This window comes from Conger conger, chromosome 16, assembly GCF_963514075.1.
Source record: "Conger conger chromosome 16, fConCon1.1, whole genome shotgun sequence".
Lineage (NCBI taxonomy): Eukaryota > Metazoa > Chordata > Actinopteri > Anguilliformes > Congridae > Conger > Conger conger.
This window is the reverse complement of record NC_083775.1, coordinates 38,151,791-38,179,724: the sequence shown is the minus strand read 5'-3', so window position 1 is coordinate 38,179,724 and position 27,934 is coordinate 38,151,791. Positions and strand designations below refer to the sequence as shown.

Here is a 27,934-nt window from a genome sequence, read left to right as displayed (position 1 = left end):
CTTTTGGGTTCATTATAGCATGCCTTAATTTTTTAGTTTGCAGTTGCCGAATAACATTGCGTTAAAAATAATTCATTCATGGGGCGCCGTTTAGGAAAAAAAATTACTGTGGCGATGAGGTGTCTCTTTTTATCGTGTGATCAAAACAATCGGAAATGAAAGCACTTGCAACTTTAATGGGAACCACAACATTACCAGTTTGACGTTAAAACTATACTTTCAGGGATTTTTTCTATAGTGTGTGACTGAGGAATGCGTTTTGAAAGTATTTTGTCTCGCTGGCCACGATGACGAGATAGTGCATCCCTTTCTGAGCGTTACGCGGATAAAGAATATTGGTTTTTAATCAGCAGTTTTTTATCATAGATGACCGTTCCGCTTCTGCAGAGAATGTGGAGGAAGGTGGATGTGTTCTGTATGGTTAGTTTGTGATTGCAATTAAAAATCTTTTATGAAATCACAACTTCAGAACCGTCTTGGTTGATCAGCCGGTGAAGAAGATATGTTTTTATGCTTCTGATTCCTGAGATAATGTCTAGAATGAAAGAGAAAGGCCATCTTGCTCGTTTCCTAAACCTTTTGGGTTCATTATAGCATGCCTTAATTTTTTAGTTTGCAGTTGCCTAATAACATTGCGTTCAAAATAATTCATTCATGGGGCGCCGTTTAGGAAAAAAAATTTCTGTGGCGATGAGGTGTCTCTTTTTATCCTGTGATCAAAACAATCGTAAATGAAAGCACTTGCAACTTTAATGGGAACCACAAGATGACCACTTTGACGTTAAGACTATACTTTCAGGGATTATTTCTATAGTGTGTGATTGAGGAATGCGTTTTGAAAGTATTTGGTCTCGCTGGCCACGATGACGAGATAGTGCATCCCTTTCTGATCGTTACGCGGATAGAGAATATTGGTTTTTAATCAGCGGTTCTCAATCATTGATGACCGTTCCGCGCTTGTACCGAATGTGGAGGAAGGTGGATGTGTTCTGAATGGTTAGTTTGTGATTGCAATTAAAAATCTTTTATGAAATCACAACTTCAGAACCGTCTTGGTTGATCAGGCGGTGAAGAAGATATGTTTTTATGCTTCTGATTCCTGAGATAATGTCTAGAATGAAAGAGAAAGGCCATCTTGCTCGTTTCCTAAACCTTTTGGGTTCATTATAGCATGCCTTAATTTTTTAGTTTGCAGTTGCCGAATAACATTGCGTTAAAAATAATTCATTCATGGGGCGCCGTTTAGGAAAAGAAATTACTGTGGCGATAAGGTTTCTCTTTTCATCCTGTGGTCAAAACAATCGTAAATGAAAGCACTTGCAACTTTAATGGGAACCACAAGATGACCACTGTGACGTTAAGATTATACTTTCAGGGATCATTTCTATAATGTGTGACTGAGGAATGCGTTTTGAAAGTGTTTGGTCTCGCTGCCCACGATGACGAGATAATGCATCTCTTTCTGAGCGTGACGCGGATAGAGAATATTGGTTTTTAATCAGCGGTTCTCTATCATTGATGACCGTTCCGTTTCTGCAGAGAATGTGGAGGAAGGTGGATGTGTTCTGAATGGTTAGTTTGTGATTGCAATTAAACATCTTTTATGAAATCACAACTTCAGAACCGTCTTGGTTGATCAGGCGGTGAAGAAGATATGTTTTTATGCTTCTGATTCCTGAGATAATGTCTAGAATGAAAGAGAAAGGCCATCTTGCTCGTTTCCTAAACCTTTTGGGTTCATTATAGCATGCTTTAATTTTTTAGTTTGCAGTTGCCGAATAACATTGCGTTAAAAATAATTCATTCATGGGGCGCCGTTTAGGAAAAAAAATTACTGTGGCGATGAGGTGTCTCTTTTCATCCTGTGGTCAAAACAATCGTAAATGAAAGCACTTGCAACTTTAATGGGAACCACAAGATTACCGTTTTGACGTTAAGACTATACTTTCAGGGATCATTTCTATAGTGTGTGACTGAGGAATGCGTTTTGAAAGTGTTTCGTCTCGCTGTCCACGATGACGAGATAGTGCATCCCTTTCTGAGCGTGACGCGGATAGAGAATATTGGTTTTTAATCAGCGGTTCTTTATCATTGATGACCGTTCCGCATCTGCAGAGAACGTGGAAGAAGGTAGATGTGTTCTGAATGGTTAGTTTGTGATTGCAATTAAAAATCTTTTATGAAATCACAACTTCAGAACCGTCTTGGTTGATCAGGCGGTGAAGAAGATATGTTTTTATGCTTCTGATTCCTGAGATAATGTCTAGAATGAAAGAGAAAGGCCATCTTGCTCGTTTCCTAAACCTTTTGGGTTCATTATAGCATGCTTTAATTTTTTAGTTTGCAGTTGCCGAATAACATTGCGTTAAAAATAATTCATTCATGGGGCGCCGTTTAGGAAAAAAAATTACTGTGGCGATGAGGTGTCTCTTTTCATCCTGTGGTCAAAACAATCGTAAATGAAAGCACTTGCAACTTTAATGGGAACCACAAGATTACCGTTTTGACGTTAAGATTATACTTTCAGGGATCATTTCTATAGTGTGTGACTGAGGAATGCGTTTTGAAAGTGTTTGGTCTCGCTGTCCACGATGACGAGATAGTGCATCCCTTTCTGAGCGTGACGCGGATAGGGAATATTGGTTTTTAATCAGCGGTTCTTTATCATTGATGACCGTTCCGCTTCTGCAGAGAACGTGGAAGAAGGTAGATGTGTTCTGAGTGGTTAGTTTATGATTGCAATTTAAAAAAATTTGTGAAAAGACAACTTCGGAACCGTCTTGGTTGATCAGGTGGTGAAGAAGATATGTATTTATGCTTCTGATTCCTGAGATAATTGCCAGAATGAAAGAGAAAGGCCATCTTGCTCGTTTCCTAAACCTTTTGGGTTCATTATAGCATGCCTTAATTTTTTAGTTTGCAGTTGCCGAATAACATTGCGTTAAAAATAATTCATTCATGGGGCGCCGTTTAGGAAAAAAAATTACTGTGGCGATGAGGTGTCTCTTTTTATCGTGTGATCAAAACAATCGGAAATGAAAGCACTTGCAACTTTAATGGGAACCACAACATTACCAGTTTGACGTTAAAACTATACTTTCAGGGATTTTTTCTATAGTGTGTGACTGAGGAATGCGTTTTGAAAGTATTTTGTCTCGCTGGCCACGATGACGAGATAGTGCATCCCTTTCTGAGCGTTACGCGGATAAAGAATATTGGTTTTTAATCAGCAGTTTTCTATCATAGATGACCGTTCCGCTTCTGCAGAGAATGTGGAGGAAGGTGGATGTGTTCTGTATGGTTAGTTTGTGATTGCAATTAAAAATCTTTTATGAAATCACAACTTCAGAACCGTCTTGGTTGATCAGCCGGTGAAGAAGATATGTTTTTATGCTTCTGATTCCTGAGATAATGTCTAGAATGAAAGAGAAAGGCCATCTTGCTCGTTTCCTAAACCTTTTGGGTTCATTATAGCATGCCTTAATTTTTTAGTTTGCAGTTGCCTAATAACATTGCGTTAAAAAGAATTCATTCATGGGGCACCGTTTAGGAAAAAAAATGACTGTGGCGATAAGGTGTCGCTTTTTATCCTGTGATCAAAACAATCGTAAATGAAAGCACTTGCAACTTTAATGGGAACCCCAAGATCACCACTGTGACGTTTAGACTATACTTTCAGGGATCATTTCTATAGTGTGTGACTGAGGAATGCGTTTTGAAAGTGTTTGGTCTCGCTGCCCACGATGACGAAATAGTGCATCCCTTTCTGAGCGTTACGCGGATAGAGAATATTGGTTTTTAATCAGCAGTTTTCTATCATAGATGACCGTTCCGCTTCTGCAGAGAATGTGGAGGAAGGTGGATGTGTTCTGAGTGGTTAGTTTATGATTGCAATTAAACCTCTTTCGTGAAATGATAACTTCGGAACCGTCTTGGTTGATCAGGTGGTGAAGAAGATATGTTCTTATGCTTCTGATTCCTGAGATAATTGCCAGAATGAAAGAGAAAGGCCATCTGGCTCATTTCCAAAACCTTTTGGGTTCATTATAGCATGCCTTAATTTTTTAGTTTGCAGTTGCCGAATAACATTGCGTTAAAAATTATTCATTCATGGGGCGCCGTTTAGGAAAAAAAATTTCTGTGGCGATGAGGTGTCTCTTTTTATCCTGTGATCAAAACAATCGTAAATGAAAGCACTTGCAACTTTAATGGGAACCACAAGATGACCACTTTGACGTTAAGACTATACTTTCAGGGATTATTTCTATAGTGTGTGATTGAGGAATGCGTTTTGAAAGTATTTGGTCTCGCTGGCCACGATGACGAGATAGTGCATCCCTTTCTGATCGTTACGCGGATAGAGAATATTGGTTTTTAATCAGCGGTTCTCAATCATTGATGACCGTTCCGCGCTTGTACCGAATGTGGAGGAAGGTGGATGTGTTCTGAATGGTTAGTTTGTGATTGCAATTAAAAATCTTTTATGAAATCACAACTTCAGAACCGTCTTGGTTGATCAGGCGGTGAAGAAGATATGTTTTTATGCTTCTGATTCCTGAGATAATGTCTAGAATGAAAGAGAAAGGCCATCTTGCTCGTTTCCTAAACCTTTTGGGTTCATTATAGCATGCCTTAATTTTTTAGTTTGCAGTTGCCGAATAACATTGCGTTAAAAATAATTCATTCATGGGGCGCCGTTTAGGAAAAGAAATTACTGTGGCGATAAGGTTTCTCTTTTCATCCTGTGGTCAAAACAATCGTAAATGAAAGCACTTGCAACTTTAATGGGAACCACAAGATGACCACTGTGACGTTAAGATTATACTTTCAGGGATCATTTCTATAATGTGTGACTGAGGAATGCGTTTTGAAAGTGTTTGGTCTCGCTGTCCACGATGACGAGATAGTGCATCCCTTTCTGAGCGTGACGCGGATAGAGAATATTGGTTTTTAATCAGCGGTTCTTTATCATTGATGACCGTTCCGCTTCTGCAGAGAACGTGGAAGAAGGTAGATGTGTTCTGAGTGGTTAGTTTATGATTGCAATTTAAAAAAATTTGTGAAAAGACAACTTCGGAACCGTCTTGGTTGATCAGGTGGTGAAGAAGATATGTATTTATGCTTCTGATTCCTGAGATAATTGCCAGAATGAAAGAAAAAGGCCATCTTGCTCGTTTCCTAAACCTTTTGGGTTCATTATAGCATGCCTTAATTTTTTAGTTTGCAGTTGCCGAATAACATTGCGTTAAAAATAATTCATTCATGGGGCGCCGTTTAGGAAAAAAAATTACTGTGGCGATGAGGTGTCTCTTTTTATCGTGTGATCAAAACAATCGGAAATGAAAGCACTTGCAACTTTAATGGGAACCACAACATTACCAGTTTTACGTTAAAACTATACTTTCAGGGATTTTTTCTATAGTGTGTGACTGAGGAATGCGTTTTGAAAGTATTTTGTCTCGCTGGCCACGATGACGAGATAGTGCATCCCTTTCTGAGCGTTACGCGGATAGAGAATATTGGTTTTTAATCAGCAGTTTTCTATCATAGATGACCGTTCCGCTTCTGCAGAGAATGTGGAGGAAGGTGGATGTGTTCTGTATGGTTAGTTTGTGATTGCAATTAAAAATCTTTTATGAAATCACAACTACAGAACCGTCTTGGTTGATCAGGCGGTGAAGAAGATATGTTTTTATGCTTCTGATTCCTGAGATAATGTCTAGAATGAAAGAGAAAGGCCATCTTGCTCGTTTCCTAAACCTTTTGGGTTCATTATAGCATGCCTTCAGTTTTTAGTTTGCAGTTGCCGAATAACATTGCGTTAAAAATAATTCATTCATGGGGCGCCGTTTAGGAAAAAATATTACTGTGGCGATGAGGTGTCTCTTTTCATCCTGTGGTCAAAATAATCGTTAATGAAAGCACTTGCAACTTTAATGGGAACCACAAGATGACCACTGTGACGTTAAGACTATTCTTTCCGGGATAATTTCTATAGTGTGTGACTGAGGAATGCGTTTTGAAAGTGTTTGGTCTCGCTGCCCACGATGACGACATAGTGCATCCCTTTCTGAGCGTGAAGCGGATAGAGAATATTGGTTTTTAATCAGCGGTTCTCTATCATTGATGACCGTTCCGTTTCTGCAGAGAATGTGGAGGAAGGTGGATGTGTTCTGAATGGTTAGTTTGTGATTGCAATTAAACATATTTTATGAAATCACAACTTCAGAACCGTCTTGGTTGATCAGGCGGTGAAGAAGATATGTTTTCATGCTTCTGATTCCTGAGATAATTGCTAGAATGAAAGAGAAAGGCCATCTTGCTCGTTTCCTAAACCTTTTGGGTTCATTATAGCATTCTTTAATTTTTTAGTTTGCAGTTGCCGAATAACATTGCGTTAAAAATTATTCATTCATGGGGCGCCGTTTAGGAAAAAAATTGCTGTGGCGATGAGGTGTCTCTTTTTATCCTGTGATCAAAACAATCGTAAATGAAAGCACTTGCAACTTTAATGGGAACCACAAGATGACCACTTTGAAGTTAAGACTATACTTTCAGGGATTATTTCTATAGTGTGTGATTGAGGAATGCTTTTTGAAAGTATTTGGTCTCGCTGGCCACGATGACGAGATAGTGCATCCCTTTCTGATCGTTACGCGGATAGAGAATATTGGTTTTTAATCAGCGGTTCTCAATCATTGATGACCGTTCCGCCCTTGTACCGAATGTGGAGGAAGGTGGATGTGTTCTGAATGGTTAGTTTGTGATTGCAATTAAAAATCTTTTATGAAATCACAACTTCAGAACCGTCTTGGTTGATCAGGCGGTGAAGAAGATATGTTTTTATGCTTCTGATTCCTGAGATAATGTCTAGAATGAAAGAGAAAGGCCATCTTGCTCGTTTCCTAAACCTTTTGGGTTCATTATAGCATGCCTTAATTTTTTAGTTTGCAGTTGCCGAATAACATTGCGTTAAAAATAATTCATTCATGGGGCGCCGTTTAGGAAAAGAAATTACTGTGGCGATAAGGTTTCTCTTTTCATCCTGTGGTCAAAACAATCGTAAATGAAAGCACTTGCAACTTTAATGGGAACCACAAGATGACCACTGTGACGTTAAGATTATACTTTCAGGGATCATTTCTATAATGTGTGACTGAGGAATGCGTTTTGAAAGTGTTTGGTCTCGCTGCCCACGATGACGAGATAATGCATCTCTTTCTGAGCGTGACGCGGATAGAGAATATTGGTTTTTAATCAGCGGTTCTCTATCATTGATGACCGTTCCGTTTCTGCAGAGAATGTGGAGGAAGGTGGATGTGTTCTGAATGGTTAGTTTGTGATTGCAATTAAACATCTTTTATGAAATCACAACTTCAGAACCGTCTTGGTTGATCAGGCGGTGAAGAAGATATGTTTTTATGCTTCTGATTCCTGAGATAATGTCTAGAATGAAAGAGAAAGGCCATCTTGCTCGTTTCCTAAACCTTTTGGGTTCATTATAGCATGCTTTAATTTTTTAGTTTGCAGTTGCCGAATAACATTGCGTTAAAAATAATTCATTCATGGGGCGCCGTTTAGGAAAAAAAATTACTGTGGCGATGAGGTGTCTCTTTTCATCCTGTGGTCAAAACAATCGTAAATGAAAGCACTTGCAACTTTAATGGGAACCACAAGATTACCGTTTTGACGTTAAGACTATACTTTCAGGGATCATTTCTATCGAAAGTTTCGTCTTCGAAATTGTATTGTTAAAAGTTCGGAAAGCTATTTTTGTGTGTGTGTTTAATTAACAGAATTTCTTTGTATATATTTTTTTCTTTATAGGCGGATCGGCGGTGCAGGAGGGGAGCGGTTGGTCGTGGAAGGTAAGGCCCTTCGGGGCAAGCCGCTTCTTTTTGTGGAGTTGTTTGGTTTTGTTGTCTTGTGCTTTGTTTGCAGGGCCTTGAGGATGTCGGCAGCACGGGTCGGCGCCCGGAGGCACTGTTGCGTGCGTTTCAATCTTCGTGAGAAGGACGGTCGTTTGTTGGAATGCTCACGGTTGGACTTCTCACGTAAGTTTGTGAAGGGAATTTTGGGGTTTTTGCCAGGGGAAATCAATTGTCTGATTGCCTTACCGCAAGGTAAAGGCTTTGATTTAAGTTTTAAAACCCAGGCGCTACTCAGAGCATTTTGGGGAAAGTTTGATGTGGTGAAAGACCAGTTTGAAATGTTTTCTGTTGAACGGCTTACAGATGATTCTGTGAAGGTCCTGGTAATTAAAATGTTTAACGAGATGGTGAACGAATGGGATTTGACGACGTGGCTGGGGAGACACTGCACGGTGCGGGCCCCGCCCGAGAAAGTTCTAGATTTGGACGGCATCTGGATAGGAAGTTGGAGGGTGCCTGTAAAGCTGGGTGTTGACCAAGCAGGTTATGGGGGGCTGAGACATCTGCCCTCAATGATTGTGTTGGGAGAAAATAGAGGGTTGCTCTTTTATCAGGGCCAACCCAAGTTATGTAGGAGGTGTGGTGCTTATGGGCATCTAGTGGAAGGGTGCAAGGAGATCTTTTGCTCTAAATGCAGAGAGGTGGGCCATTTGTCAGGGCAGTGCCCAACAGGGAGAAAATGCAATCTGTGTGGAGCTACTACACACCTGTTTCGGGACTGCCCTGACTCATTCGCAAACAGGGCACGCCATTTTAGAGGAGACAACAGGGCAAACAGGGAACAGGAGGGAAGTGCCCAGGAGCCAGGAGAGGGCAGTAGGGAGCAGGAGGAAGGGGAAGTTGAGGCTCAGATAGAGAGAGGAGGGGAAACAGGTGAGGGGGAGAATATACAGCCAGATGAGCCAAATAAGGGCGAGGGGATAGAGGTAGGTGAGATGAGAAATGGGATGGGGGAGAATGCAGAGGAGCCACAGGAGGGAGAGGGTAAGAAGGAAGATGAGATGAGAAGGGTTGAGGGAGGGGTAGAGAGGGGGAGAGAGAAGTGTAGGGGTGTGGGCGAGAGGGTAGAGACAGAGATAGTGGAGGCAACAGCAGGTCAAAAGGCCGGGCAGGAGCAGGAAGGGGAAAGAGGTGGGTCTCACAGCCTATCTGGTTCAGATGGGGGAGGAGTGGTAGAATGGAAAGGAGCGGGAAAACATTTCGGGGAGTCTGACTCTGAGACGGCGTCCATGATAACCGTACAATCAGAGTCAGAAGAGGTGCAGGAGAGAGAGATGGAGACAGAAGGTATGTCTTTGAAGAGGGGGGCGGAGGAGGAAAATGAGGTAAACTCACTTGGGGGGAAAAAGTGGAAAATAGAGAGACGGAAACAATGGGAATGGTTGGGTTCATTGACCGACAGTGATGAATCTGGAGAGTCACCTGTTTTTAAAGCAACGTCACCGAATGAGTCTCCATATGTGAGTGAAACGGTGTTGGATGATTCAGGTGGGGGTGAGGACATGGTTTTGAAATGAGGCGGATGGCAGCCATTTTGTTTTCATGTCTGGTTTGTTTCTTGGGAGGTTTCATCATTTTATACTTTAAAATGAATTCACAGTTTTTGCCACTCACTGTTGCTACGTTGAATGTGCGCAGTATGAGGACAGTAATGAGGGCACAGGCTGTTCTGTCATTCCTGGAAGGAGTGCAGGCAGACATTATATGCCTACAGGAGTGTGGCTTACCTTACCAGAAGTCATACAGGCAATGGGAAGGGAAGTGGGCACAGGGGCCGTCTCTGTGGAGCGGCTCTGACGAGAGCAGGGCGGATGGGGTGGTGGTGTTAATAAAGAACAAATGGGTGAAGGTGGTGGGGAGCACTATTGTCAAATGTGGTAGGGCAATTTTAGTTTCCTTAAGTTTGTGGTGTCCATATGAATTTGTTAAATGTTTATTGTTCCCCCCAGAGACAGAAGAGGTGGGACTTCCTGCAAGACCTACCTCCTCATTTGCTGGGCAGAGCGCCATTGTTGGTTGCTGGTGATTTTAATTGCATTTTAAATAGGTCAGATCGGCGTGGGGTGGGCGATGATTTTAGAATGGATAAGACCTCCGGCTATTTGCAAAGAATGGTGAAAGATTTTAATTTAGTAGATGTTTTTAAGGCTCTTCACCCAGGAAGTGAGGGTTTTACCTGGCATAGTGATGAGGGGTCCCGAGCGTCCAGGATTGATTTCCTCTTCGCGAGGGGTTTTGTCGCGCAGACGGCAGATCTGAGCCCTGTATTTTTTTCTGACCATTCCCTGCTGCTGTGCACTCTGGCTGTGGAGTCAGAGGTGGCGGTAGGCAGTGGGGTCTGGAAGCTGAACTGCCGTTTGTTGGAAGATCAGGCAGTAGTGATGGCTTTCCGGAAGCAGTTTGAGGAGTGGAGGACCCTACAGGACCTGTTTAGTTCCCGGGCGGAGTGGTGGGAGGACATCAAAAACCGAATAAAAGAATTTTTTATGAGAGTGGGGAGGGAAAGGAGGGCAAAGGAAAGAAGAGTGTGGGCGGGACTACAGAGACGCTTAAACCGATATTCTTATTTGGTGAATGCAGGGTATGATTTTAGTGTGGAGGTGGATGAGGTAAAAACGGAGATGAGGAGTCTAGCTACTAATCGAAGCAAAGAAGTCATTTTTAGAAGTCGGGAAAGGGAGATAGATGAGGGAGAAACATGTTCTCGATTCTTTTTTAAGAAGGTTTTATCGCAAGGGGCATTAATGAGAGGGTTGAAGGACGAGCAGGGGGGCCTCATTAGAACTACCGTGGGGCAGATGAGGGTAGTGGAGGACTTCTATAGTAAACTATTTGGGGAAAAGAAGGTGGAAAAAAATAAAATGCAAGTGTTTTTAAGTGCAATAGAGAGGGAAACTAAAGAGGAATCAGGGTTGGATATGGATTTTAACTTGCAAGATTTAACCGAGAGCTTGTTGACTTTTAAAAAAGGTAAATCCCCAGGGTTGGATGGGCTCCCTCTAGAATTTTATTTAAAATTTTGGAATTTTATAGGTCCGGACCTGAGAGTCATTTTTAAAGAATTTGACAACAGAGAGATGTTGCCGGAAAGTTTTAGAATGGGAGTGGTTACGCTGCTTTTTAAAAAAGGGGAAAAAACAGACTTAAAGAACTGGCGACCGATAACACTTTTAAACTTTGATTATAAACTGTACAGTAAGATTTTAACTCTAAAGATGAGGGTGGTTTTAGAGGACATCATCCACCCGGATCAAGTCTGTGCTGTGCCAGGGAGGAGAATCACGGACAGCCTGGTATTGGTGAGAGACGCCATCTGTCTTGCGAGGGATAGACAAATGAAGTTAGCCGTTTTAAATTTAGACTTTGAGAAAGCGTACGATCGGGTCTCGCACCAGTACATGTTTCATGTACTGCAAAAAATGGGGTTTCCGAAGAGGTTTATAGCCCGGGTGGGGCTTTTGTACGCGGGGGCGAAGAGCAAGATTTTGGTTAACGGGTTCCAAACTAATGCAGTGCCAGTGAACTGCGGCGTCCGCCAAGGGTGTCCGTTATCCCCGCTCCTGTTCGTATGTTGTATCGAACCGCTGGCGCAGGTCTTGAGAAGGGAACCGGGGATAACAGGGATGAAAATCCCCGGGAGTGAGGGGAGGGAGGCTAAATGTGTTTTATACATGGATGATGTCACAATTTTATGTACAAATGCGTATTCGGTCACCAGAGTCTTAGAAAAAACCAATGATTTTGGGGGGGCTTCGGGAGCTAAGCTAAATCAAGGGAAAACTGTTTTAAAGATGTTTGGACCATGGACTGACATGGAAAGGCGATCCTCACCTTTGCCAATTTGCAAAAGGAGCATGAAGATTTTAGGGGTAGTTTTTAATTCTGAGGGTCTGGGTGAGGAGAACTGGGAGGGGGTTTTAGGGAAGGTGGAGAGAAAATTTGTGTATTGGCGATTACGGAGCCTCACCTACGAAGGGAAAGTTTTAATTCTTAAATCTGTTATTTTACCTTTGTTTTTGTTTGTCGGTGTTGTCTTTGTCCCGTCTCGTGCTGTGTTGTCCCGGCTGGAACGGGCAGTGTTTCATTTCTTTTGGGGATGTGGATGGGAGCGTCTGCTGAGGGTGTGGGTAAAGAGAGAGTCGGGGAAGGGGGGCAAAGGTGTGCCGGATGTGTACCGGATTTTAATGTGTCGTTTCGTGGCGTTACATGTGTCTTTATGTGTATCGTCTCAGTGTAAAGCGTCTTTTTTTGTTCGTTTTTTTATTGGGGGGTATCTCAGGCGGCTGGGAATTTTACAGGTTCCTTTAACAGTACCGGTAGCCTTTTTTATGCCTGGGTTTTATAGACCGCTGCAGGTGTTTTTAGAGAAAAATGGGGCGGAGGGGGAGGGGGTGGGTACCCTAACCTCATACAAACAGTTGTTCTCCTTTGTGCAGGACAGGGACTCCATGTGTCCAGTGCGCGGGCTGGCGTTAGGCCAAGCGGAGAAGATTTGGAAGGCGGTGACCCACCCAGACCTGTTTCACCGTCACAAAGACCTGGCGTGGCTGATAGCACACAAAGTGTTGGCAGTGAGAGCAGTTCTCCACTCAAGAAGGCTGGCCAGAACAGCAAAATGCCCCCGAGACGGCTGTCGACAGGATGAGACAATAAGACATGCCATGTGGGACTGCAGCTTCGCTGCGGCCTTCTGGGGACGGGCCCTCCCTCTGTTGCAGCAATGGGCAAGAGGGGTCTCTCTGGACTGCACCTGGATCCTCTATGGCGGAGAGAGAGAGAAGCTGGGCAGCCAGGAAGGAAGGGCCCTGTGGCTGGCGATAAACGCCTGTCGGGAAGCGCTGTGGACATCGAGGAATCTGGTGTCACTGGGACGGACAGCCCTCTCACCAGTTGGAACATGGAAAATGGCTTTGGCCCGGGTGAGGGACTACATCCAGAGAGACAGCCGTCGGTGGGGGGCTGGAAGAGCTCGGGCTTTGTGGGGAACTGCTGCCTTAAGATGTGTTGGAGTGGACTGAGCAGTTTGATGTGGTGCCAGGTTTTTGTGTCGGCTAAATGGACTGGGTTTGGAGTTGGTTATTTAAGGACACATCCTGTCCTATACAAAGTGTTCCTTATCATACTGTACGATTTTATTGTATCGATTTTAGGAGACATGGTATTACAAAATGTGTGTGTTATTTATTAAGAGTGCGAGTAAAGGGGGAGGGTTTTTTGTGTTTTTTGTGTTTTTTTGTACCAGGAATGGATTATTTATATATTTTGTATTGTGGAAAAATGTATATACGTATTTATTTGGGATTTCATATGTGCTTGGGTTTGTTTTGATCGTATTTATTTGGTTGTATTTATTTGTAAAAGGGTATTTCAAAGTAGTATGACTGAGAAGGAAATGATGTGAAGTGTAAATGTACAGATACAATAAAATTATACAAAACCGTGACTGAGGAATGCGTTTTGAAAGTGTTTCCTCTCGCTGTCCACGATGACGAGATAGTGCATCCCTTTCTGAGCGTGACGCGGATAGAGAATATTGGTTTTTAATCAGCGGTTCTTTATCATTGATGACCGTTCCGCTTCTGCAGAGAACGTGGAAGAAGGTAGATGTGTTCTGAGTGGTTAGTTTATGATTGCAATTTTAAAAAATTTGTGAAAAGACAACTTCGGAACCGTCTTGGTTGATCAGGTGGTGAAGAAGATATGTATTTATGCTTCTGATTCCTGAGATAATTGCCAGAATGAAAGAGAAAGGCCATCTTGCTCGTTTCCTAAACCTTTTGGGTTCATTATAGCATGCCTTAATTTTTTAGTTTGCAGTTGCCGAATAACATTGCGTTAAAAATAATTCATTCATGGGGCGCCGTTTAGGAAAAAAAATTACTGTGGCGATGAGGTGTCTCTTTTTATCGTGTGATCAAAACAATCGGAAATGAAAGCACTTGCAACTTTAATGGGAACCACAACATTACCAGTTTGACGTTAAAACTATACTTTCAGGGATTTTTTCTATAGTGTGTGACTGAGGAATGCGTTTTGAAAGTATTTTGTCTCGCTGGCCACGATGACGAGATAGTGCATCCCTTTCTGAGCGTTACGCGGATAAAGAATATTGGTTTTTAATCAGCAGTTTTCTATCATAGATGACCGTTCCGCTTCTGCAGAGAATGTGGAGGAAGGTGGATGTGTTCTGTATGGTTAGTTTGTGATTGCAATTAAAAATCTTTTATGAAATCACAACTTCAGAACCGTCTTGGTTGATCAGCCGGTGAAGAAGATATGTTTTTATGCTTCTGATTCCTGAGATAATGTCTAGAATGAAAGAGAAAGGCCATCTTGCTCGTTTCCTAAACCTTTTGGGTTCATTATAGCATGCCTTAATTTTTTAGTTTGCAGTTGCCTAATAACATTGCGTTAAAAAGAATTCATTCATGGGGCACCGTTTAGGAAAAAAAATGACTGTGGCGATAAGGTGTCGCTTTTTATCCTGTGATCAAAACAATCGTAAATGAAAGCACTTGCAACTTTAATGGGAACCCCAAGATCACCACTGTGACGTTTAGACTATACTTTCAGGGATCATTTCTATAGTGTGTGACTGAGGAATGCGTTTTGAAAGTGTTTGGTCTCGCTGCCCACAATGACGAGATAGTGCATCCCTTTCTGAGCGTGAAGCGGATAGAGAATATTGGTTTTTAATCAGTAGTTCTCTATCATTGCTGACCGTTCCGGTTCTGCAGAGAACGTGGAAGAAGGTGGATGTGTTCTGAGTGGTTAGTTTGTGATTGCAATTAAACATCTTTTATGAAATCACAACTTCAGAACCGTCTTGGTTGATCAGGCGGTGAAGAAGATATGTTTTCATGCTTCTGATTCCTGAGATAATCGCTAGAATGAAAGAGAAAGGCCATCTTGCTCGTTTCCTAAACCTTTTGGGTTCATTATAGCACGCTTTAATTTTTTAGTTTGCAGTTGCCGAATAACATTGCGTTAAAAATAATTCATTCATGGGGCGCCGTTTAGGAAAAAAAATTACTGTGGCGATGAGGTGTCTCTTTTCATCCTGTGGTCAAAACAATCGTAAATGAAAGCACTTGCAACTTTAATGGGAACCACAAGATTACCGTTTTGACGTTAAGACTATACTTTCAGGGATCATTTCTATAGTGTGTGACTGAGGAATGCGTTTTGAAAGTGTTTCGTCTCGCTGTCCACGATGACGAGATAGTGCATCCCTTTCTGAGCGTGACGCGGATAGAGAATATTGGTTTTTAATCAGCGGTTCTTTATCATTGATGACCGTTCCGCTTCTGCAGAGAACGTGGAAGAAGGTAGATGTGTTCTGAGTGGTTAGTTTATGATTGCAATTTAAAAAAATTTGTGAAAAGACAACTTCGGAACCGTCTTGGTTGATCAGGTGGTGAAGAAGATATGTATTTATGCTTCTGATTCCTGAGATAATTGCCAGAATGAAAGAAAAAGGCCATCTTGCTCGTTTCCTAAACCTTTTGGGTTCATTATAGCATGCCTTAATTTTTTAGTTTGCAGTTGCCGAATAACATTGCGTTAAAAATAATTCATTCATGGGGCGCCGTTTAGGAAAAAAAATTACTGTGGCGATGAGGTGTCTCTTTTTATCGTGTGATCAAAACAATCGGAAATGAAAGCACTTGCAACTTTAATGGGAACCACAACATTACCAGTTTTACGTTAAAACTATACTTTCAGGGATTTTTTCTATAGTGTGTGACTGAGGAATGCGTTTTGAAAGTATTTTGTCTCGCTGGCCACGATGACGAGATAGTGCATCCCTTTCTGAGCGTTACGCGGATAGAGAATATTGGTTTTTAATCAGCAGTTTTCTATCATAGATGACCGTTCCGCTTCTGCAGAGAATGTGGAGGAAGGTGGATGTGTTCTGTATGGTTAGTTTGTGATTGCAATTAAAAATCTTTTATGAAATCACAACTACAGAACCGTCTTGGTTGATCAGGCGGTGAAGAAGATATGTTTTTATGCTTCTGATTCCTGAGATAATGTCTAGAATGAAAGAGAAAGGCCATCTTGCTCGTTTCCTAAACCTTTTGGGTTCATTATAGCATGCCTTCAGTTTTTAGTTTGCAGTTGCCGAATAACATTGCGTTAAAAATAATTCATTCATGGGGCGCCGTTTAGGAAAAAATATTACTGTGGCGATGAGGTGTCTCTTTTCATCCTGTGGTCAAAATAATCGTTAATGAAAGCACTTGCAACTTTAATGGGAACCACAAGATGACCACTGTGACGTTAAGACTATTCTTTCCGGGATAATTTCTATAGTGTGTGACTGAGGAATGCGTTTTGAAAGTGTTTGGTCTCGCTGCCCACGATGACGAGATAGTGCATCCCTTTCTGATCGTTACGCGGATAGAGAATATTGGTTTTTAATCAGCGGTTCTCAATCATTGATGACCGTTCCGCCCTTGTACCGAATGTGGAGGAAGGTGGATGTGTTCTGAATGGTTAGTTTGTGATTGCAATTAAAAATCTTTTATGAAATCACAACTTCAGAACCGTCTTGGTTGATCAGGCGGTGAAGAAGATATGTTTTTATGCTTCTGATTCCTGAGATAATGTCTAGAATGAAAGAGAAAGGCCATCTTGCTCGTTTCCTAAACCTTTTGGGTTCATTATAGCATGCCTTAATTTTTTAGTTTGCAGTTGCCGAATAACATTGCGTTAAAAATAATTCATTCATGGGGCGCCGTTTAGGAAAAGAAATTACTGTGGCGATAAGGTTTCTCTTTTCATCCTGTGGTCAAAACAATCGTAAATGAAAGCACTTGCAACTTTAATGGGAACCACAAGATGACCACTGTGACGTTAAGATTATACTTTCAGGGATCATTTCTATAATGTGTGACTGAGGAATGCGTTTTGAAAGTGTTTGGTCTCGCTGCCCACGATGACGAGATAGTGCATCTCTTTCTGAGCGTGACGCGGATAGAGAATATTGGTTTTTAATCAGCGGTTCTCTATCATTGATGACCGTTCCGTTTCTGCAGAGAATGTGGAGGAAGGTGGGTGTGTTCTGAATGGTTAGTTTGTGATTGCAATTAAACATCTTTTATGAAATCACAACTTCAGAACCGTCTTGGTTGATCAGGCGGTGAAGAAGATATGTTTTCATGCTTCTGATTCCTGAGATAATTGCTAGAATGAAAGAGAAAGGCCATCTTGCTCGTTTCCTAAACCTTTTGGGTTCATTATAGCATGCTTTAATTTTTTAGTTTGCAGTTGCCGAATAACATTGCGTTAAAAATAATTCATTCATGGGGCGCCGTTTAGGAAAAAAAATTACTGTGGCGATGAGGTGTCTCTTTTCATCCTGTGGTCAAAACAATCGTAAATGAAAGCACTTGCAACTTTAATGGGAACCACAAGATTACCGTTTTGACGTTAAGACTATACTTTCAGGGATCATTTCTATAGTGTGTGACTGAGGAATGCGTTTTGAAAGTGTTTCCTCTCGCTGTCCACGATGACGAGATAGTGCATCCCTTTCTGAGCGTGACGCGGATAGAGAATATTGGTTTTTAATCAGCGGTTCTTTATCATTGATGACCGTTCCGCTTCTGCAGAGAACGTGGAAGAAGGTAGATGTGTTCTGAGTGGTTAGTTTATGATTGCAATTTAAAAAAAATTGTGAAAAGACAACTTCGGAACCGTCTTGGTTGATCAGGTGGTGAAGAAGATATGTATTTATGCTTCTGATTCCTGAGATAATTGCCAGAATGAAAGAGAAAGGCCATCTTGCTCGTTTCCTAAACCTTTTGGGTTCATTATAGCATGCCTTAATTTTTTAGTTTGCAGTTGCCGAATAACATTGCGTTAAAAATAATTCATTCATGGGGCGCCGTTTAGGAAAAAAAATTACTGTGGCGATGAGGTGTCTCTTTTTATCGTGTGATCAAAACAATCGGAAATGAAAGCACTTGCAACTTTAATGGGAACCACAACATTACCAGTTTTACGTTAAAACTATACTTTCAGGGATTTTTTCTATAGTGTGTGACTGAGGAATGCGTTTTGAAAGTATTTTGTCTCGCTGGCCACGATGACGAGATAGTGCATCCCTTTCTGAGCGTTACGCGGATAGAGAATATTGGTTTTTAATCAGCAGTTTTCTATCATAGATGACCGTTCCGCTTCTGCAGAGAATGTGGAGGAAGGTGGATGTGTTCTGTATGGTTAGTTTGTGATTGCAATTAAAAATTTTTTATGAAATCACAACTACAGAACCGTCTTGGTTGATCAGGCGGTGAAGAAGATATGTTTTTATGCTTCTGATTCCTGAGATAATGTCTAGAATGAAAGAGAAAGGCCATCTTGCTCGTTTCCTAAACCTTTTGGGTTCACTATAGCATGCTTTAATTTTTTAGTTTGCTGTTGGCGAATAACATTGCGTTAAAAATAATTCATTCATGGGGCGCCGTTTAGGAAAAAAAATTACTGTGGCGATGAGGTGTCTCTTTTTATCCTGTGATCAAAACAATCGTAAATGAAAGCACTTGCAACTTTAATGGGAACCACAAGATGACCACTGTGACGTTAAGAGTATACTTTCAGGGATCATTTCTATAGTGTGTGACTGAGGAATGCGTTTTGAAAGTGTTTGGTGTCGCTGCCCACAATGACGAGATAGTGCATCCCTTTCTGAGCGTGAAGCGGATAGAGAATATTGGTTTTTAATCAGTAGTTCTCTATCATTGCTGACCGTTCCGGTTCTGCAGAGAACGTGGAAGAAGGTGGATGTGTTCTGAGTGGTTAGTTTATGATTGCAATTAAAAATCTTTTGTGAAATGACATCTTCGGAACCGTCTTGGTTGATCAGGTGGTGAAGAAGATATCTTTTTATGCTTCTGATTTTTAAGGTAATTGCCAGAATGAAAGAGAAAGGCCATCCTGCTCGTTTCCTAAACTTTTTCGGTTCATTATAGCATGCCTTCAGTTTTTAGTTTGCAGTTGCCGAATAACATTGCGTTTAAAATAATTCATTCATGGGGCGCCGTTTAGGAAAAAATATTACTGTGGCGATGAGGTGTCTCTTTTCATCCTGTGGTCAAAATAATCGTTAATGAAAGCACTTGCAACTTTAATGGGAACCACAAGATGACCACTGTGACGTTAAGACTATTCTTTCCGGGATAATTTCTATAGTGTGTGACTGAGGAATGCGTTTTGAAAGTGTTTGGTCTCGCTGCCCACGATGACGACATAGTGCATCCCTTTCTGAGCGTGAAGCGGATAGAGAATATTGGTTTTTAATCAGCGGTTCTCTATCATTGATGACCGTTCCGTTTCTGCAGAGAATGTGGAGGAAGGTGGATGTGTTCTGAATGGTTAGTTTGTGATTGCAATTAAACATCTTTTATGAAATCACAACTAAAGAACCGTCTAGGTTGATCAGGCGGTGAAGAAGACATGTTTTCATGCTTCTGATTCCTGAGATAATTGCTAGAATGAAAGAGAAAGGCCATCTTGCTCGTTTCCTAAACCTTTTGGGTTCATTATAGCATTCTTTAATTTTTTAGTTTGCAGTTGCCGAATAACATTGCGTTAAAAATAATTCATTCATGGGGCGCCGTTTAGGAAAAGAAATTACTGTGGCGATAAGGTTTCTCTTTTCATCCTGTGGTCAAAACAATCGTAAATGAAAGCACTTGCAACTTTAATGGGAACCACAAGATGACCACTGTGACGTTAAGATTATACTTTCAGGGATCATTTCTATAATGTGTGACTGAGGAATGCGTTTTGAAAGTGTTTGGTCTCGCTGCCCGCGATGACGAGATAGTGCATCTCTTTCTGAGCGTGACGCGGATAGAGAATATTGGTTTTTAATCAGCGGTTCTCTATCATTGATGACCGTTCCGCCCTTGTACCGAATGTGGAGGAAGGTGGATGTGTTCTGAATGGTTATTTTGTGATTGCAATTAAAAATCTTTTATGAAATCACAACTTCAGAACCGTCTTGGTTGATCAGGCGGTGAAGAAGATATGTTTTTATGCTTCTGATTCCTGAGATAAAGTCTAGAATGAAAGAGAAAGGCAATCTTGCTCGTTTCCTAAACCTTTTGGGTTCATTATAGCATGCTTTAATTTTTTAGTTTGCAGTTGCCGAATAACATTGCGTTAAAAATAATTCATTCATGGGGCGCCGTTTAGGAAAAGAAATTACTGTGGCGTTAAGGTTTCTCTTTTCATCCTGTGGTCAAAACAATCGTAAATGAAAGCACTTGCAACTTTAATGGGAACCACAAGATGACCACTGTGACGTTAAGATTATACTTTCAGGGATCATTTCTATAATGTGTGACTGAGGAATGCGTTTTGAAAGTGTTTGGTCTCGCTGCCCACGATGACGAGATAGTGCATCTCTTTCTGAGCGTGACGCGGATAGAGAATATTGGTTTTTAATCAGCGGTTCTCTATCATTGATGACCGTTCCGTTTCTGCAGAGAATGTGGAGGAAGGTGGATGTGTTCTGAGTGGTTAGTTTTTGATTGCAATTTAAAAAAATTTGTGAAAAGACAACTTCGGAACCGTCTTGGTTGATCAGGTGGTGAAGAAGATACGTATTAATGCTTCTGATTCCTGAGATAATTGCCAGAATGAAAGAGAAAGGCCATCTTGCTCGTTTCCTAAACCTTCTGGGTTCATTATAGCATGCCTTCAGTTTTTAGTTTGCAGTTGCCGAATAACATTGCGTTAAAAATAATTCATTCATGGGGCGCCGTTTAGGAAAAAATATTACTGTGGCGATGAGGTGTCTCTTTTTATCCTGTGATCAAAACAATCGTAAATGAAAGCACTTGCAACTTTAATGGGAACCACAAGATGACCACTGTGACGTTAAGACTATTCTTTCCGGGATAATTTCTATAGTGTGTGACTGAGGAATGCGTTTTGAAAGTGTTTGGTCTCGCTGCCCACGATGACGACATAGTGCATCCCTTTCTGAGCGTGACGCGGATAGAGAATATTGGTTTTTAATCAGCGGTTCTCTATCATTGATGACCGTTCCGCCCTTGTACCGAATGTGGAGGAAGGTGGATGTGTTCTGAATGGTTATTTTGTGATTGCAATTAAAAATCTTTTATGAAATCACAACTTCAGAACCGTCTTGGTTGATCAGGCGGTGAAGAAGATATGTTTTTATGCTTCTGATTCCTGAGATAATGTCTAGAATGAAAGAGAAAGGCAATCTTGCTCGTTTCCTAAACCTTTTGGGTTCATTATAGCATGCTTTAATTTTTTAGTTTGCAGTTGCCGAATAACATTGCATTAAAAATAATTCATTCATGGGGCGCCGTTTAGGAAAAGAAATTACTTTGGCGTTAAGGTTTCTCTTTTCATCCTGTGGTCAAAACAATCGTAAATGAAAGCACTTGCAACTTTAATGGGAACCACAAGATGACCACTGTGACGTTAAGATTATACTTTCAGGGATCATTTCTATAATGTGTGACTGAGGAATGCGTTTTGAAAGTGTTTGGTCTCGCTGCCCACGATGACGAGATAGTGCATCTCTTTCTGAGCGTGACGCGGATAGAGAATATTGTTTTTTAATCAGCGGTTCTCTATCATTGATGACCGTTCCGTTTCTGCAGAGAATGTGGAGGAAGGTGGATGTGTTCTGAGTGGTTAGTTTATGATTGCAATTTAAAAAAATTTGTGAAAAGACAACTTCGGAACCGTCTTGGTTGATCAGGTGGTGAAGAAGATACGTATTTATGCTTCTGATTCCTGAGATAATTGCCAGAATGAAAGAGAAAGGCCATCTTGCTCGTTTCCTAAACCTTCTGGGTTCATTATAGCATGCCTTAATTTTTTAGTTTGCAGTTGCCGAATAACATTGCGTTAAAAATAATTCATTCATGGGGCGCCGTTTAGGAAAAAAAATTACTGTGGCGATGAGGTGTCTCTTTTTATCGTGTGATCAAAACAATGGGAAATGAAAGCACTTGCAACTTTAATGGGAACCACAACATTACCAGTTTTACGTTAAAACTATACTTTCAGGGATTTTTTCTATAGTGTGTGACTGAGGAATGCGTTTTGAAAGTATTTTGTCTCGCTGGCCACGATGACGAGATAGTGCATCCCTTTCTGAGCGTTACGCGGATAGAGAATATTGGTTTTTAATCAGCAGTTTTCTATCATAGATGACCGTTCCGCTTCTGCAGAGAATGTGGAGGAAGGTGGATGTGTTCTGAATGGTTCGTTTGTGATTGCAATTAAAAATCTTTTATGAAATCACAACTACAGAACCGTCTTGGTTGATCAGGCGGTGAAGAAGATATGTTTTCATGCTTCTGATTCCTGAGATAATGTCTAGAATGAAAGAGAAAGGCCATCTTGCTCGTTTCCTAAACCTTTTGGGTTCACTATAGCATGCTTTAATTTTTTAGTTTGCTGTTGCCGAATAACATTGCGTTAAAAATAATTCATTCATGGGGCGCCGTTTAGGAAAAAAAATTACTGTGGCGATGAGGTGTCTCTTTATATCCTGTGATCAAAACAATCGTAAATGAAAGCACTTGCAACTTTAATGGGAACCACAAGATGACCACTGTGACGTTAAGACTATACTTTCAGGGATCATTTCTATAGTGTGTGACTGAGTAATGCGTTTTGAAAGTGTTTGGTCTCGCTGCCCACGATGACGAGATAGTGCATCCCTTTCTGAGCGTGAAGCGGATAGAGAATATTGGTTTTTAATCAGCGGTTCTCTATCATTGATGACCGTTCCGCTTCTGCAGAGAACGTGGAAGAAGGTGGATGTGTTCTGAGTGGTTAGTTTATGATTGCAATTAAAAATCTTTTGTGAAATGACAACTTCGGAACCGTCTTGGTTGATCAGGTGGTGAAGAAGATATGTTTTTATGCTTCTGATTTTTAAGGTAATTGCCAGAATGAAAGAGAAAGGCCATCTTGCTCGTTTCCTAAACCTTTTGGGTTCATTATAGCATGCCTTCAGTTTTTAGTTTGCAGTTGCCGAATAACATTGCGTTAAAAATAATTCATTCATGGGGCGCCGTTTAGGAAAAAAAATTACTGTGGCGATGAGGTGTCTCTTTATATCCTGTGATCAAAACAATCGTAAATGAAAGCACTTGCAACTTTAATGGGAACCACAAGATGACCATTGTGACGTTAAGACTATACTTTCAGGGATCATTTCTATAGTGTGTGACTGAGGAATGCGTTTTGAAAGTGGTTGGTCTCGCTGCCCACGATGACGAGATAGTGCATCCCTTTCTGAGCGTGACGCGGATAGAGAATATTGGTTTTTAATCAGCGGTTCTTTATCATTGATGACCGTTCCGCTTCTGCAGAGAACGTGGAAGAAGGTAGATGTGTTCTGAGTGGTTAGTTTATGATTGCAATTTAAAAAAATTTGTGAAAAGACAACTTCGGAACCGTCTTGGTTGATCAGGTGGTGAAGAAGATATGTATTTCTGCTTCTGATTCCTGAGATAATTGCCAGAATGAAAGAGAAAGGCCATCTTGCTCGTTTCCTAAACCTTTTGGGTTCATTATAGCATGCCTTAATTTTTTAGTTTGCAGTTGCCGAATAACATTGCGTTAAAAATAATTCATTCATGGGGCGCCGTTTAGGAAAAAAAATTACTGTGGCGATGAGGTGTCTCTTTTTATCGTGTGATCAAAACAATCGGAAATGAAAGCACTTGCAACTTTAATGGGAACCACAACATTACCAGTTTGACGTTAAAACTATACTTTCAGGGATTTTTTCTATAGTGTGTGACTGAGGAATGCGTTTTGAAAGTATTTTGTCTCGCTGGCCACGATGACGAGATAGTGCATCCCTTTCTGAGCGTTACGCGGATAGAGAATATTGGTTTTTAATCAGCAGTTTTCTATCATAGATGACCGTTCCGCTTCTGCAGAGAATGTGGAGGAAGGTGGATGTGTTCTGAATGGTTAGTTTGTGATTGCAATTAAAAATCTTTTATGAAATCACAACTACAGAACCGTCTTGGTTGATCAGGTGGTGAAGAAGATACGTATTTATGCTTCTGATTCCTGAGATAATTGCCAGAATGAAAGAGAAAGGCTATCTTGCTCGTTTCCTAAACCTTTTGGGTTCATTATAGCATGCCTTAATTTTTTAGTTTGCAGTTGCCGAATAACATTGCGTTAAAAATAATTCATTCATGGGGCGCCGTTTAGGAAAAAAAATTACTGTGGCGATGAGGTGTCTCTTTTTATCGTGTGATCAAAACAATCGGAAATGAAAGCACTTGCAACTTTAATGGGAACCACAACATTACCAGTTTTACGTTAAAATTATACTTTCAGGGATTTTTTCTATAGTGTGTGATTGAGGAATGCGTTTTGAAAGTGTTTGGTCTCGCTGCCCACGATGACGACATAGTGCATCCCTTTCTGAGCGTGAAGCGGATAGAGAATATTGGTTTTAATCAGCGGTTCACTATCATTGATGACCGTTCCGCCGTTGTACCGAATGTGGAGGAAGGTGGATGTGTTCTGAATGGTTATTTTGTGATTGCAATTAAAAATCTTTTATGAAATCACAACTTCAGAACCGTCTTGGTTGATCAGGCGGTGAAGAAGATGTGTTTTTATGCTTCTGATTCCTGAGATAATGTCTAGAATGAAAGAGAAAGGCCATCTTGCTCGTTTCCTAAACCTTTTGGGTTCATTATAGCATGCTTTAATTTTTTAGTTTGCAGTTGCCGAATAACATTGCGTTAAAAATAATTCATTCATGGGGCGCCGTTTAGGAAAAAAAATTACTGTGGCGATGAGGTGTCTCTTTATATCCTGTGATCAAAACAATCGTAAATGAAAGCACTTGCAACTTTAATGGGAACCACAAGATGACCATTGTGACGTTAAGACTATACTTTCAGGGATCATTTCTATAGTGTGTGACTGAGGAATGCGTTTTGAAAGTGTTTGGTGTCGCTGCCCACGATGACGAGATAGTGCATCCCTTTCTGAGCGTGAAGCGGACAGAGAATATTGCTTTTTAATCAGTAGTTCTCTATCATTGATGACCGTTCCGGTTCTGCAGAGAACGTGGAAGAAGGTGGATGTGTTCTGAGTGGTTAGTTTATGATTGCAATTAAAAATCTTTTGTGAAATGACAACTTCGGAACCGTCTTGGTTGATCAGGTGGTGAAGAAGATACGTATTTATGCTTCTGATTCCTGAGATAATTGCCAGAATGAAAGAGAAAGGCTATCTTGCTCGTTTCCTAAACCTTTTGGGTTCATTATAGCATGCCTTAATTTTTTAGTTTGCAGTTGCCGAATAACATTGCGTTAAAAATAATTCATTCATGGGGCGCCGTTTAGGAAAAAAAATTACTGTGGCGATGAGGTGTCTCTTTTTATCGTGTGATCAAAACAATCGGAAATGAAAGCACTTCCAACTTTAATGGGAACCACAACATTACCAGTTTTACGTTAAAATTATACTTTCAGGGATTTTTTCTATAGTGTGTGATTGAGGAATGCGTTTTGAAAGTGTTTGGTCTCGCTGCCCACGATGACGACATAGTGCATCCCTTTCTGAGCGTGAAGCGGATAGAGAATATTGGTTTTAATCAGCGGTTCACTATCATTGATGACCGTTCCGCCGTTGTACCGAATATGGAGGAAGGTGGATGTGTTCTGAATGGTTATTTTGTGATTGCAATTAAAAATCTTTTATGAAATCACAACTTCAGAACCGTCTTGGTTGATCAGGCGGTGAAGAAGATGTGTTTTTATGCTTCTGATTCCTGAGATAATGTCTAGAATGAAAGAGAAAGGCCATCTTGCTCGTTTCCTAAACCTTTTGGGTTCATTATAGCATGCTTTAATTTTTTAGTTTGCAGTTGCCGAATAACATTGCCATCCATCCATCCATCCATCCATCGTCACCCGCTTATCCGGAGTCGGGTCGCGGGGGCAGTAGGCAAAGCCGGGTATTCCAGGCGTCCCTCTCCCCAGCAACGCATTCTAGCTCCTCCTGGGGGATCCCGAGGCGTTCCCTGGCCAGGAGAGATATATAATCTCTCCAGCGGGCTCTGGGTCTCCCTCGGGGTCTCCGCCCAGTTGGACGAGCCCGGAAAACCTCCAAAGGGAGGCGCCCGGGAGGCATCCTGATGAGATGCCCGAACCACCTCAATTGGCTCCTTTCGACGCGAAGGAGCAGCGGCTCTACTCCGAGCTCCCTCCGGATGTCCGAGCTCCTCACCCTATCTCTAAGGCTGAGCCCGGCCACCCTACGGAGGAAGCTCATTTCGGCCGCTTGTATACGCGATCTCGTTCTTTCGGTCACTACCCAAAGCTCGTGACCATAGGTGAGGGTTGGGACGTAGATCGACCAGTAAATCGAGAGCTTCGCCTTCCGGCTCAGCTCCTTCTTCACCACAACGGTCCGGTGCAACGCCCGCATTACTGCTGACGCTGCACCGATCCGCCTGTCGATCTCACGCTCCCTTCTACCCTCACTCGTGAACAAGACCCCGAGATACTTGAACTCCTTCACTTGGGGCAAAGACTCGTTCCCAACCCGGAGGGAGCAATCCACCGTTTTCCGGCAGAGAACCATGGCCTCGGACTTGGAGGTGCTGACTCTCATCCCGGCCGCTTCACACTCGGCTGCAAACCGCTCCAGTGCGTGCTGAAGGTCACGGTCCGATGAAGCCAGCAGAACCACATCATCCGCAAAAAGCAGAGATGCGATTCTGAGGTCACCAAACCGGACACTCTCCTGACCTCGGCTGCGCCTTGAGATCCTGTCCATGAATACCACAAACAGGACCGGTGACAAGGGGCAACCTTGGCGGAGTCCAACACCCACCGGAAACGTGCTTGACTTTGTGCCGAGAATGCGGACACAGCTCTCACTTTGGTTATACAGGGACCTGATGGCTCGTAACAACGGCCCCGGTACCCCATACTCCCGCAGTACACCCCACAGGGTTCCCCGGGGGACACGGTCGAAAGCCTTCTCCAAGTCCACAAAGCACATGTGGACTGGATGGGCAAACTCCCATGACCCCGCCAGCAACCCTGCCAAGGTAAAGAGCTGGTCCACTGTTCCACGGCCAGGACGGAAGCCACATTGCTCCTCCTGAATCCGAGGTTCGACCGTCGGTCGGAGCCTCCTTTCCAGTACCCTAGAGTAAGCTTTCCCAGGGAGGCTGAGGAGTGTGATACCCCGGTAATTGGAGCACACCCTCCGATCCCCCTTCTTGAAAATGGGGACCACCACCCCGGTCTGCCACTCTACAGGTACTGTCCCCGATCTCCACGCGACACTGAAGAGGCGTGTCAGCCAAGACAGCCCAACAATGTCCAGAGCCTTCAGCATCTCAGGGCGAATCTCATCTACACCCGGCGACTTGCCACTGAGGAGCTTTTTGACTACCTCAGCAACTTCCGCCAGGGATATAGGTGCAGATTCCCCCGAGTCTTCAGGCTCTGCCTCTTCCACAGAGGACGTGTTGTTCGGGTTCAGGAGCTCCTCGAAGTGCTCTTTCCACCGTCCGACAATATCCCCAGTCCGGGTCAGCAGTTCTCCTCCCCTGCTGAAAACAGCCTGAGACAAGCCCTGCTTTCCCTTTCTGAGTCGTCGGATGGTTTGCCAGAACTTCCTCGAGGCCAACCGAAAGTCCTTCTCCATAGCCTCCCCGAACTCCTCCCATACCCGGGTTTTTGCTTCAGTGACTGCCGAAGCTGCAGCCCTTCTGGCCACCCGGTACCTGTCTGCTGCTTCAGGGGACCCCCGGGCCAGCCAAGCCCGAAAGGCCTCCTTCTTCAGCTTGACGGCCTCCCTCACCGCTGGTGTCCACCAGCGGGTTCTTGGGTTGCCGCCCCGACAGGCACCGATGACCTTCTGACCACAGCTCCTGCTTGCCGCCTCTGCAATGGAGGCTTTGAACATGGCCCACTCGGACTCCATGTCCCCAGCTTCCCCCG

The 27,934-nt window shown here is 42.3% G+C and overlaps 34 non-coding genes and 1 pseudogene across 34 annotated transcripts; all 35 read left to right on the top strand.

Moving 5' to 3' along the window:
• The first annotated feature begins 207 nt into the window (after positions 1-207).
• LOC133115591 (small nucleolar RNA U3) lies at positions 208-422 on the top strand. Its single transcript, XR_009705768.1, has one exon. It is a non-coding gene; the product is annotated as a small nucleolar RNA U3 (small nucleolar RNA).
• Positions 423-783: 361 nt separating this feature from the next.
• LOC133115578 (small nucleolar RNA U3) lies at positions 784-998 on the top strand. Its single transcript, XR_009705755.1, has one exon. It is a non-coding gene; the product is annotated as a small nucleolar RNA U3 (small nucleolar RNA).
• Positions 999-1,359: 361 nt separating this feature from the next.
• Positions 1,360-1,574, top strand: LOC133115561 (small nucleolar RNA U3). Its single transcript, XR_009705739.1, has one exon. It is a non-coding gene; the product is annotated as a small nucleolar RNA U3 (small nucleolar RNA).
• A 361-nt stretch (positions 1,575-1,935) lies between these two features.
• LOC133115555 (small nucleolar RNA U3) lies at positions 1,936-2,150 on the top strand. The gene has a single exon (XR_009705733.1). It is a non-coding gene; the product is annotated as a small nucleolar RNA U3 (small nucleolar RNA).
• Positions 2,151-2,511: 361 nt separating this feature from the next.
• On the top strand, positions 2,512-2,726 carry LOC133115519 (small nucleolar RNA U3). The gene has a single exon (XR_009705699.1). It is a non-coding gene; the product is annotated as a small nucleolar RNA U3 (small nucleolar RNA).
• Positions 2,727-3,087: 361 nt separating this feature from the next.
• Positions 3,088-3,302, top strand: LOC133115594 (small nucleolar RNA U3). The gene has a single exon (XR_009705771.1). It is a non-coding gene; the product is annotated as a small nucleolar RNA U3 (small nucleolar RNA).
• A 361-nt stretch (positions 3,303-3,663) lies between these two features.
• LOC133115545 (small nucleolar RNA U3) lies at positions 3,664-3,878 on the top strand. Its single transcript, XR_009705724.1, has one exon. It is a non-coding gene; the product is annotated as a small nucleolar RNA U3 (small nucleolar RNA).
• A 361-nt stretch (positions 3,879-4,239) lies between these two features.
• Positions 4,240-4,454, top strand: LOC133115577 (small nucleolar RNA U3). The gene has a single exon (XR_009705754.1). It is a non-coding gene; the product is annotated as a small nucleolar RNA U3 (small nucleolar RNA).
• Positions 4,455-4,815: 361 nt separating this feature from the next.
• Positions 4,816-5,030, top strand: LOC133115557 (small nucleolar RNA U3). The gene has a single exon (XR_009705735.1). It is a non-coding gene; the product is annotated as a small nucleolar RNA U3 (small nucleolar RNA).
• A 361-nt stretch (positions 5,031-5,391) lies between these two features.
• LOC133115599 (small nucleolar RNA U3) lies at positions 5,392-5,606 on the top strand. Its single transcript, XR_009705776.1, has one exon. It is a non-coding gene; the product is annotated as a small nucleolar RNA U3 (small nucleolar RNA).
• A 361-nt stretch (positions 5,607-5,967) lies between these two features.
• Positions 5,968-6,182, top strand: LOC133115574 (small nucleolar RNA U3). The gene has a single exon (XR_009705751.1). It is a non-coding gene; the product is annotated as a small nucleolar RNA U3 (small nucleolar RNA).
• A 360-nt stretch (positions 6,183-6,542) lies between these two features.
• LOC133115582 (small nucleolar RNA U3) lies at positions 6,543-6,757 on the top strand. The gene has a single exon (XR_009705759.1). It is a non-coding gene; the product is annotated as a small nucleolar RNA U3 (small nucleolar RNA).
• Positions 6,758-7,118: 361 nt separating this feature from the next.
• LOC133115560 (small nucleolar RNA U3) lies at positions 7,119-7,333 on the top strand. Its single transcript, XR_009705738.1, has one exon. It is a non-coding gene; the product is annotated as a small nucleolar RNA U3 (small nucleolar RNA).
• A 6,031-nt stretch (positions 7,334-13,364) lies between these two features.
• On the top strand, positions 13,365-13,551 carry LOC133115606 (small nucleolar RNA U3; annotated as a pseudogene).
• A 361-nt stretch (positions 13,552-13,912) lies between these two features.
• Positions 13,913-14,127, top strand: LOC133115593 (small nucleolar RNA U3). The gene has a single exon (XR_009705770.1). It is a non-coding gene; the product is annotated as a small nucleolar RNA U3 (small nucleolar RNA).
• A 361-nt stretch (positions 14,128-14,488) lies between these two features.
• Positions 14,489-14,703, top strand: LOC133115498 (small nucleolar RNA U3). Its single transcript, XR_009705678.1, has one exon. It is a non-coding gene; the product is annotated as a small nucleolar RNA U3 (small nucleolar RNA).
• Positions 14,704-15,064: 361 nt separating this feature from the next.
• Positions 15,065-15,279, top strand: LOC133115509 (small nucleolar RNA U3). Its single transcript, XR_009705689.1, has one exon. It is a non-coding gene; the product is annotated as a small nucleolar RNA U3 (small nucleolar RNA).
• A 361-nt stretch (positions 15,280-15,640) lies between these two features.
• On the top strand, positions 15,641-15,855 carry LOC133115598 (small nucleolar RNA U3). Its single transcript, XR_009705775.1, has one exon. It is a non-coding gene; the product is annotated as a small nucleolar RNA U3 (small nucleolar RNA).
• A 361-nt stretch (positions 15,856-16,216) lies between these two features.
• On the top strand, positions 16,217-16,431 carry LOC133115589 (small nucleolar RNA U3). The gene has a single exon (XR_009705766.1). It is a non-coding gene; the product is annotated as a small nucleolar RNA U3 (small nucleolar RNA).
• Positions 16,432-16,792: 361 nt separating this feature from the next.
• LOC133115568 (small nucleolar RNA U3) lies at positions 16,793-17,007 on the top strand. Its single transcript, XR_009705746.1, has one exon. It is a non-coding gene; the product is annotated as a small nucleolar RNA U3 (small nucleolar RNA).
• Positions 17,008-17,368: 361 nt separating this feature from the next.
• Positions 17,369-17,583, top strand: LOC133115513 (small nucleolar RNA U3). The gene has a single exon (XR_009705693.1). It is a non-coding gene; the product is annotated as a small nucleolar RNA U3 (small nucleolar RNA).
• A 361-nt stretch (positions 17,584-17,944) lies between these two features.
• Positions 17,945-18,159, top strand: LOC133115597 (small nucleolar RNA U3). The gene has a single exon (XR_009705774.1). It is a non-coding gene; the product is annotated as a small nucleolar RNA U3 (small nucleolar RNA).
• Positions 18,160-18,520: 361 nt separating this feature from the next.
• Positions 18,521-18,735, top strand: LOC133115536 (small nucleolar RNA U3). Its single transcript, XR_009705715.1, has one exon. It is a non-coding gene; the product is annotated as a small nucleolar RNA U3 (small nucleolar RNA).
• Positions 18,736-19,096: 361 nt separating this feature from the next.
• LOC133115573 (small nucleolar RNA U3) lies at positions 19,097-19,311 on the top strand. Its single transcript, XR_009705750.1, has one exon. It is a non-coding gene; the product is annotated as a small nucleolar RNA U3 (small nucleolar RNA).
• A 361-nt stretch (positions 19,312-19,672) lies between these two features.
• On the top strand, positions 19,673-19,887 carry LOC133115575 (small nucleolar RNA U3). Its single transcript, XR_009705752.1, has one exon. It is a non-coding gene; the product is annotated as a small nucleolar RNA U3 (small nucleolar RNA).
• A 361-nt stretch (positions 19,888-20,248) lies between these two features.
• LOC133115541 (small nucleolar RNA U3) lies at positions 20,249-20,463 on the top strand. Its single transcript, XR_009705720.1, has one exon. It is a non-coding gene; the product is annotated as a small nucleolar RNA U3 (small nucleolar RNA).
• A 361-nt stretch (positions 20,464-20,824) lies between these two features.
• LOC133115583 (small nucleolar RNA U3) lies at positions 20,825-21,039 on the top strand. The gene has a single exon (XR_009705760.1). It is a non-coding gene; the product is annotated as a small nucleolar RNA U3 (small nucleolar RNA).
• A 361-nt stretch (positions 21,040-21,400) lies between these two features.
• LOC133115544 (small nucleolar RNA U3) lies at positions 21,401-21,615 on the top strand. Its single transcript, XR_009705723.1, has one exon. It is a non-coding gene; the product is annotated as a small nucleolar RNA U3 (small nucleolar RNA).
• A 361-nt stretch (positions 21,616-21,976) lies between these two features.
• On the top strand, positions 21,977-22,191 carry LOC133115587 (small nucleolar RNA U3). Its single transcript, XR_009705764.1, has one exon. It is a non-coding gene; the product is annotated as a small nucleolar RNA U3 (small nucleolar RNA).
• A 361-nt stretch (positions 22,192-22,552) lies between these two features.
• LOC133115658 (small nucleolar RNA U3) lies at positions 22,553-22,767 on the top strand. Its single transcript, XR_009705832.1, has one exon. It is a non-coding gene; the product is annotated as a small nucleolar RNA U3 (small nucleolar RNA).
• Positions 22,768-23,128: 361 nt separating this feature from the next.
• On the top strand, positions 23,129-23,343 carry LOC133115480 (small nucleolar RNA U3). The gene has a single exon (XR_009705661.1). It is a non-coding gene; the product is annotated as a small nucleolar RNA U3 (small nucleolar RNA).
• Positions 23,344-23,704: 361 nt separating this feature from the next.
• On the top strand, positions 23,705-23,919 carry LOC133115586 (small nucleolar RNA U3). The gene has a single exon (XR_009705763.1). It is a non-coding gene; the product is annotated as a small nucleolar RNA U3 (small nucleolar RNA).
• A 361-nt stretch (positions 23,920-24,280) lies between these two features.
• Positions 24,281-24,494, top strand: LOC133115576 (small nucleolar RNA U3). The gene has a single exon (XR_009705753.1). It is a non-coding gene; the product is annotated as a small nucleolar RNA U3 (small nucleolar RNA).
• A 361-nt stretch (positions 24,495-24,855) lies between these two features.
• Positions 24,856-25,070, top strand: LOC133115473 (small nucleolar RNA U3). The gene has a single exon (XR_009705655.1). It is a non-coding gene; the product is annotated as a small nucleolar RNA U3 (small nucleolar RNA).
• Positions 25,071-25,431: 361 nt separating this feature from the next.
• Positions 25,432-25,645, top strand: LOC133115580 (small nucleolar RNA U3). Its single transcript, XR_009705757.1, has one exon. It is a non-coding gene; the product is annotated as a small nucleolar RNA U3 (small nucleolar RNA).
• The last annotated feature ends 2,289 nt before the right edge of the window (positions 25,646-27,934 follow it).